Source organism: Alligator sinensis, unplaced genomic scaffold (assembly GCF_000455745.1).
Source record: "Alligator sinensis unplaced genomic scaffold, ASM45574v1 scaffold663_1, whole genome shotgun sequence".
NCBI classification, from domain to species: Eukaryota; Metazoa; Chordata; order Crocodylia; family Alligatoridae; genus Alligator; species Alligator sinensis.
In genome coordinates this window covers 965,150-973,728 of record NW_005842205.1, presented here as the reverse complement: position 1 = coordinate 973,728, position 8,579 = coordinate 965,150, and positions in this window count along the sequence as shown.

Below are 8,579 nucleotides of genomic sequence, written 5' to 3'. Positions count from 1 at the left end.
CGCCTCTTGAGTCTCTCCAGCCGGAATAGGTGAAATCTGTGTTGTGCTGTTACGGGTAGCCAGATAAATGTTTGTTTTTATGTTTTAAAGTGTAAGTTAATAAAAGTTTGGGCTGTGGACCTGTTTCTGCCTCTTTTATCAGTAGCCTACCAACAAGGTTACCTGTATTCTGGGTAAGAATGGGCCGAAAAAAAGTACTGTAGCAACGTCGCCATACGGCAACATGTAGATGCACCCAGTGTGTATCAGTTAACTTGTGTCTAATGGTGGACGGTGAGGAACCAGGTCTACCTAAACATACTTTCTGACAAATATGGGAGCAGTTGTGGGGCATAGTGCTTTAGTAAAGTGAGATGCTGGTCATGTAATGGGAAGCAAAATTAAATTTGTCCTGAGCCTTGTCACCTATCACAGGACAGAGCTACACAAGCTCCCATGGTACTGCCTTCTGGGTCTATTGCTGCAGTCAGTGAGCTTTGGTGGGTGTGGAGGGAGTGGGGGTGTTCCCTGTTCATTTTGTGTAAACATGTATTTGACCTTTAAGCTTTCATGTAACTTTTGTTATATGTGTGTTATAGTATCTGTCATGTGTATGTTTACTTTTGCTCCGTACGCAGGTTTCTGTGTCTGTAAACACGTGTTTGGTCAATGCATAGGTCCAAAAGCCAGCAAACATATCTTTGTTTTTTTGGGGAGAAGTGGACACAGGCGTCTGCATTACTTAGATTGGTTAAATTTATCTCATGTCTGTATAATTAAATAGCTTCTGGGTTGAATATCCTTCCATAGAACATGACCAGGTGCTACCACAATGTTAACCCCTGCACAACGTGCCACTTACAAACTGGGTTTTACAATATACCCTGAAAGCCAGCCAACTTGAGGCCCTCTCAGACCAAGGGGACTGAGTTAACAACTTAGGAAGTACCAGGCTGCAGCAGACGCTGCATCCATACCGTCAAGTATCACTATGGGCAACAACTGACACAGTGCACAGGTTAATAATGATGTATCTGTAATGTACTAGATGATTCAGATGAAGATGCAAAATGTCCATAATAGACTTTATGGCAATAGGGGGAGTTTCTTCCTAATCCCAAACAGCTGGTAACTGATTTATCTCATGCAGGAAAGGTTGTTATCCCTTATAAAATGTGTATCCAAGTCATTGGATGAGATTCTGATTGTCTATGGAAATGTCTAAACCTTTTATATTTAAAACCAGCTGAGCCTTTTTCCTGTCCATGCCACTTTAGGGAAGTGAATTGAAGAGTTACAGGTCACTGAGAATGCGATCTCATTTCCAACCTGACATTTCAAGGCACACAAACTGTTGGTTTTAGAACAGTGGCTTAATTCAATGAATAATAGTGAAGCAAGATGACATTTGGAGAATGGATTAGCTTTTAGTCCAATGAAAGTAAAACCTTCATGGATGAATGAAATTGCTGAGGGAAGCTAAATAAGAAAAAAAGCTGTCTCTGGTTCTAGAACCTACAGACTGAGTCTCAGTGGGCATCTACATGTGCACATATACTGCACAGTAATTAGGTTACTGCACAGTACGGGCATGCATCTACACATGAACGCCCATACTGCGCAGTAACTATGGCAACTTATGCCAACTTAGGCATGATTACGCTGATTTACACAACTATGGCGACTTACGCATGATGCAGGTATCAAATTTACTTCCAATTAGTTACTGCACAATAGGGCTGTGCAAAATTTCAATGAGTGTTTTGTTTCGAAGCTGTTTCGACGTGTTTCAAGCTTGAAACAGCAAAATCAAAACAAAACAAAAGGCTTCAAAACAGCTTTGAAACAAAATGAGGGCACTCAAAATGTTTTGAAAGTTTCAAAATGTTTTGAGTTTTGAAGCAGGAGGCGGGGAGAGCCAGGGCTGCACTCTGCCTCCCGCTGCCGGGCTGATCTCTGTGGGCCTGGCAGAGTCGCTCAGAGCGCAGCCCTGGCTCTCCCCCACCTCCCGCCACAGGGCTGCACTTCAAGTGGCTCCACCAGCCCCACAGAGCTGAGCCTGGTGGCAGGAGGCAGGGGAGAACCACTGGCCAGGGTTACGCTCCAAGCGGCTCCACTATGGTCTCTCCCGGAGCCGCTTAGAGTACAGGCTGGCGGTGGGAGGTGGGGAGAGCCAGGGCTGCATGCCGAGCAGCTCCACTAGCCCCACAGAGCTCAATCTGCCCTCCCAGCACTGCCAGACTCCACCCGGGGGTACAGGCCCCCAGATCTGCCCATGGGATGACAGGAGGCTGCTGCTGCTTCCTCGAGCCAGCGGCAGCGCCAGTCTTCCCAGCACTGAGCGGCATCCGCCTGCCATCCTGAGCATGGATCCAGGGGTCCACACCCCCGGGAGGAGTCTGGCACAGCCCCACAGCCCTCCCAGGGGTGTGGGCCCTCAGATCTGTGCACAGAATGACAGGAGAATGCTGCTGTCGGCCAGTGACACGAGTTTTGCTTGTCACCACCTTGAGGTGCAGTTTCCCAGAACCCCTGCACCCATCTGCTTGAAACTTGGCAGACTTCATGCCTTCAGAAGGGGCTACCATCCCTGCAATTTTCATCCAAATCAGGCAAGAAATGACAAAGTTATAGGCATTTTCATTATTCCCCATTATAGCCTATGGGCAAAATGGTGAAATGTGTTGAAACAGCGAAACAGTTTTGACAAAATGAAACGGAACAGTGCTTCAAAATGAAATGACAAAACCAAACACTGCCCCTTTGAAATGGCGAAACAGAACAGTGCTGTCTTGCACAGCCCTACTGCACAGCAACGTGCGTGACACCTTGCTGCGCAGTAACACTGTGTGTGTGGACTGACTTGGGACTAACTTTAGTCCCAAATCAGTCCACACACAGTGTTACTGTGCTTTAATGGCTGCATGTGTAGATGCCGACCTAAAAACCACGTACTGCACAGTAAATGCACCCAGTAAGTGTCTGTTCTGTCCTTATTGTTTTAAAAAATATGTAAATAGGTTGGTGATGTGTGCTTATACCTGAGAGAGAGAGAAGATTTGGAAGGCAACAGAAGGAGAAATTAGGAGTCATCTGTACAAGAAAAATCTCACCAAGAGGCACTAGAGCCCTATAGCTGGCCTGGAAAAAACCTGTTGCCCAGATATACAGGGAGAGCAAATGAAGTGTAATGAGTATTTCATAGCTGCAGTGAAGATGAAGCAAGGTTCAGTAATAACTGTACATTTTAAAGCAAATTTTCCTGTCTCTATATATCAGGCGCTCTTTCAAACAAAGCCCTCATCCCTAGGTTTGTGTTTAATTTCACTGTCTATCTCTCCCAACTCTTCAAAAAATGTTCTTGAGAAAAAGCTGAGGACTAAGGACATATGTATCTAATTCCGTTGTCATTTATTAATGATTGACTCTTAGTTGTCCTTTGAAGATGTTGTAGGAGTGAATTGATTTGTTGCTTTTGCCAATAGAAAGCTAAAGCAAAGGGAACAAGTTTCACCTGGCTTTGGACTGCCCACCGTTTGTTATTACTCAGGTTTACATCTTTGGGGAATCTTGTTGAGATCTCAGCAGCTTCTGAATGAACAGAACCTGAAGGCAACAAATCATATTTCAGTCTGAGATTGGTTGGTAGCTTATGACCTTTTCCCATGTCTCCAGGTTTATTTGTGATTTACTGGTCATTGGTTTATTGGTAATATGTCAACTCTATGCTGCTCTGTGTGCAGCTGGTTCTGAAGACCATTTGGAAGCATTAGCTACTGCAGAACACCTTTTCTTGTTGATTCCACAGCGCTTCGAGGGCAACAGGTTGTGGTGGTGCTACTGACCACCTCGCTGGCTTCCAGTTCATTTTTGGGTGCAATTCAAGGTAGCAGTTAGAGTCCTATGGATTCACTTTTTTAGCTAATATGTATACTGCTCTTTGTACGTTATAGTAAAAGTGACGTGATCCAGTTCCCAGTGGGCATGTCTACACATGACTGTTAATGCACAGCAATAAGCTCCGGAGAATAAGCTCTGGAGCTTATCACTCCAGGCGTGCATCTGTATGTGTGGCCAGGATCTCAGGACGCTGAACTGGAGTGGAGCAGCTCTGACTGGCAGGAAGCTCCGGGGGTCAGCCTGTCAGCCTGGGGCTGCTGGCCCTGACTCAACATGCTGCAAAAGGGTTGGTTGGGGCACGAGGGTGCTCCATTATGGGGCTAGCCAGTGGGCAGCTCCCGAACTGAAGCACCCTCATGCCCGAGCCAGTCCCTCCAGCATCTACAGGTACACTGCTGTGGAGTTTTTTACTCCACAACAGGATAATACTTTTATTTACAAGTACTATGCTGCTGCAGAGTAAATTAGTTTACTCCAGCCTGATAGGGATGCACATATAGATTCCAAGGTGTCTACTGCATGATAAACATCTTGTGTAGATGTGCTCAGGGTTTTCCATATTCCCTGGTGTGTGTTGTGATAGCAATCTTCAAATACCTGAAGTGCTGCCATAAAGAAGAGGGAAAACACCTTTCGTCTTTGCTGCAAAGAGGAGGACACAGACCAGTGGCTTGAAGTTGCAGCAAATTAAGTTTAGATTGGATATCCAGAAAAACTTCTTCACTGTTAGAACAGTAAGGCAGTGTTATACACTGCCTAGGGAAAATGTGGACTCTCCATCAAGAAGAGACGGTTCAAGAAGAGATTGGACAGCCACTGGTTGGGGTTGATCTAAGTATAGCTATTAGGGCTGTGCAAAGCTTCGGATCATGATTTGGATTCAGAGATGATTCAGATGATTTGGAGGCCAAATCTATGAATCCAAATCAAATAGCTGGAAGCTTTAGGCTTTCTGAATTGATTTGTAGCTTCCAAATCACTTCAGAAAAGATTTGGAGCCGATTCAGCAATTCGGCTATAGAGTATAATGGGGAATCAACTAAATATCTGCAACTTTGTTGTCTTTTGGCTGATTTGGATGAAACTTGCAAGAGTGGTAGCCCCTGCTGAGAGCATGACCTGTGCCAAGATTCAAGGTGGTAGGTGCAGGGGCTGGGAAACTGTACCTCAAAGTCCTGAAAGCAAAACACATGTCACGTGTGTGTGTTAAGCCACAGTGGGGTGAAAACTTCTAGGGTGGTAGCCCCTGGTGAGGCCACAAAGCTTGCCAATTTTCAAGAATATAGGTGCAGGAGTTTGAAGGAAACTGCACCTCAAGCTGTGGACAAGCAAACCTCATGACATGGATGACACGGTGGTGTTAAGGTGCAGCAGGGTGAAAGCTGCAGGGATGGTAGCCCCTGCTGCGGCCACAAAGCCTGCCAGCTGTTGAGGAGACAGGTGCAGGGCTTCTGGGTTCTGGGGCCCTGCACCTCTGGCTGCTGACAGGTAAAACTCGTGACATGGGTGCTTGTGGGACTGTCTGTCTTGGGGCATGGGTGGGGGGGACTAATGCAGGCTTGGCTGCTAGGCTACTGTGTTAACAGTTACCAATGAATCATGATTCACTCAGGGACCAGCTCAATACACAGTAGCTAGCTAATGTAACGAGTTAATGAGCAAGGATTAACACCTACAAAACCACAGACTAAGGAGAGGAAATAATCAATACAGACAATCAACTGTCCCAAGACAGAGACAGTCGGTTGCACAGGCACCCATGTCACAAGTTTTGTCTGTCAGCAGCTAGAGATGCAGGGCCCCAGACCCGCCCTGCACCTAACTTCTTAACAGCTGGCAGGCTTTGTGGCCTCAGCAGGGGCTAGCAGGCCTGCAGTTTTCACCGCTCTGTGCCTTAACACATACAGGGTCATCTATGTCATGTGTTTTGCCTGTTAGCGGCCAGAGGTGGAGGGCCCCAAACGCCAGACTCCCCCTGCACCTATCACCTTGAAACTTGGCAGACTTCGTGGCCTCAGCAGGGGTGACCACCCCTGCAGTTTCCACCCCACTGTGGTGTAACACAGGCGTGACATGAGTTTTGCTTTCAAAAATTTGGGGTGCAGTTTCCCTGAACCCCCCACATCTATCTCCTTGGAACTTGGCAGGGTTTGTGGCCTCTGCAGGGGCTACCATCCCGGCCGTTTTCACCCCGCTGTGCCTTAACACACATAGGGTCATCTATGTCACGAGTTTTGCCTGTCAGCAGCTTGAGTTGCAGTTTTCCCCAAACCCCTGCAACTATCTCCTTGAAACTTGGCAGACTTTGTGACCCCAGCAGGGGCCACCACCCCTGCTGTTTTGACCCCCCATGTGGTGTAACACATACACATGACATGAGTTTTGCTTTCAAGAATTTGGGGTGCAGTTTCCCCCAAACCTCTGCACCTATCTCCTTGAAACTTGTCAGGCTTCATGCTCTCAGCTCCTGGCTGCCACCTCTTCTCCACAGTAGAGTGGGGGGGTCGACTGCCACCCCTATCCTCCCGTACACCCGGCACGTCCAGCACACTGCGATGGGGCCTTGAGGCACCAGCTCTCTGCCCCAAACCCTGGCTGCTGCTCCCTCTCTGCTGCAGGGCTGGAGGCACAGCCAACTGCCGCTGCCTTCTTCTCCCAGGGCCTTCGAGGCTCTTCAGAGAGGTCTCTCTGCTCCCTCTGCTGGATCAGCTCACCCCAGCTCTTCCTAGGACTCCTGCATTGTTCCCCGGAGTCACTGTCAGCAGCCCCCACGCCAGTTCGGCTGCTGCTTTTATCCCCTCCGGCAGTCCCTCCCTGGCTTGCAAACCGGCCAACCATGGCTCAGGGTGGTGGGCCCTCAGCTCCAGCCATCCCCCTTCCAGGTGAATGAAGCAATTGAAAGCCCCTTCTTTTGACTGGCTTCTCCTTTTCCACAAGGCAGGGCCCCCCTGCTCCACCCTTGGGGTTGCTCAGAGTTCACTGGCACTGTTCCTAGCCCAGGGTAAGTACCTCAAGCCAATCTGGTGAGCCCACATTGGCAGTCTGTTACAAGTGCATAGGTTAGCCTATTACTTGGTGGTTATGGCTGTCTCCTAGGATGTGGGAGATGGGGGTTTGAACCCTTCAGGGTGGAGAGAAATGCCTCTTCTTCCAGCCTTGGTTTAAAAAAAAAGTGTTCATAACTGTATTCTGTGAGGGACCCAGTCCTGCAGTGGTGGCTGGGTAGGAGACTTGCTCTTAGAGTGGCTACTGGGTTGGGCCCTTAGGAGATTTGGATGCAGGAGTATCTGGTTCCTGGAGCGGGCTGAGATGGGACATGGGCACTGAGCTGCTCAGATGCACTCAAAAGCAGAACTGCTGACACCTCAGGAACATTAAAATCCAACAGGAAGTTGTGTAGATCATTTAGGTGTCTCTAGGTTTAGGCAGCAGCTGAGCGAGGAGATTTTTGGATCTCAATCCCTCTCAGTTTCGCTTTAGGTACTTTAAGCCCCAAGGCGCAATGGGGAATGTCTTGCTGTATGGGAACACAGTGAGAACCAGGAATACTGATTATCTCTGTTTAAAAATCGCAGATTGTCTGATAAATCTGCAAGATCTCTGATTAAAAACCCCAAAATTCACATTTTTCCATGATTGAAATGAAATGCCACTATCTCTCTCTCTCTCTCTATATATATATAGATATCAATTTAACACAATATTTACAATTTTAAAGCAATTCGGAAGCCTACCAGTGCCTCCCTCACTATAATAAAAATAAATTCCAAATACCTATACATTTTGGCATTTGCTTTTGGGTTTTTTTAGAAGAAAATGGGAGCTCCCCTTGCCCCTTTTGCTTACCAGGACACAAGTCCAGCTGCAGCTGTCCCCCCACAACTGCTTTGTGGCACTGAGCAGCTCTGATATGCCAGTGTTCAGCCCATGTCCGTGCCCCTCACTCTCCCCCACCCCTGCTGGTTCCCCTCACTCCCCATCCACAGCCCCCTGCCCCCCCAGCAGCACCCAAGCCCTGGTTGCTGCCCACAGGAGGCAGCGGCTGCTGTGGCAGAGTGGCGCCTGGCTCCCCCTTCCCCACAGGTGGTATAGCCAGAGCAGAGCCCATTGGGAGGGGTGGTGGATGCTGGCTGCTGGCTTGGGGCTCCCCACTCTGCTTCCTCAGGCCTCCTCAGCCCAGCAGGCAGGACCCAGCATGGCAGGGCAGAGCAGGACCGGGTGGGGAAGCTCGCTGCTGCTGGGAGCTCCACGCCACCATGGTGAAGCACTTCCTGCCTTCCCAGCAGCAGTGAGGGGTACAACTGCACTGCCACTCCTGCTACTGCTGGGTGGTTAGGGGGTGCTTTGCCATGGTGGCATGGGGCTTGCAGTGGTAGCACTGAACTTCCCCACCCCACTTTGCCCTGCCACACCAGGTCCCACCCACCGGGCTGCAGAGGCCCCAGGGGGAGGGCAGCAGAGCAGTGAGCCCAAGCCCCCAGTGGCCTGCATCCACACACCCCATGCACAAATTATTCCCCCCAGGAGTGTGTGCATCAGCAGGGAGCCAGCCACCTCCCTCCCTCTGGACAAGCTGCCCGCAACTGTGTCCCGCTCCCTGCCCAGGTCCTGCAGCCACGCATTGCAGCCCCGGGCCCCAAGCTCCACGCACCACTCCAGCAGGGCAGCAGTCCCAGCCCCAGCCCTGCCCAACTCCCTCT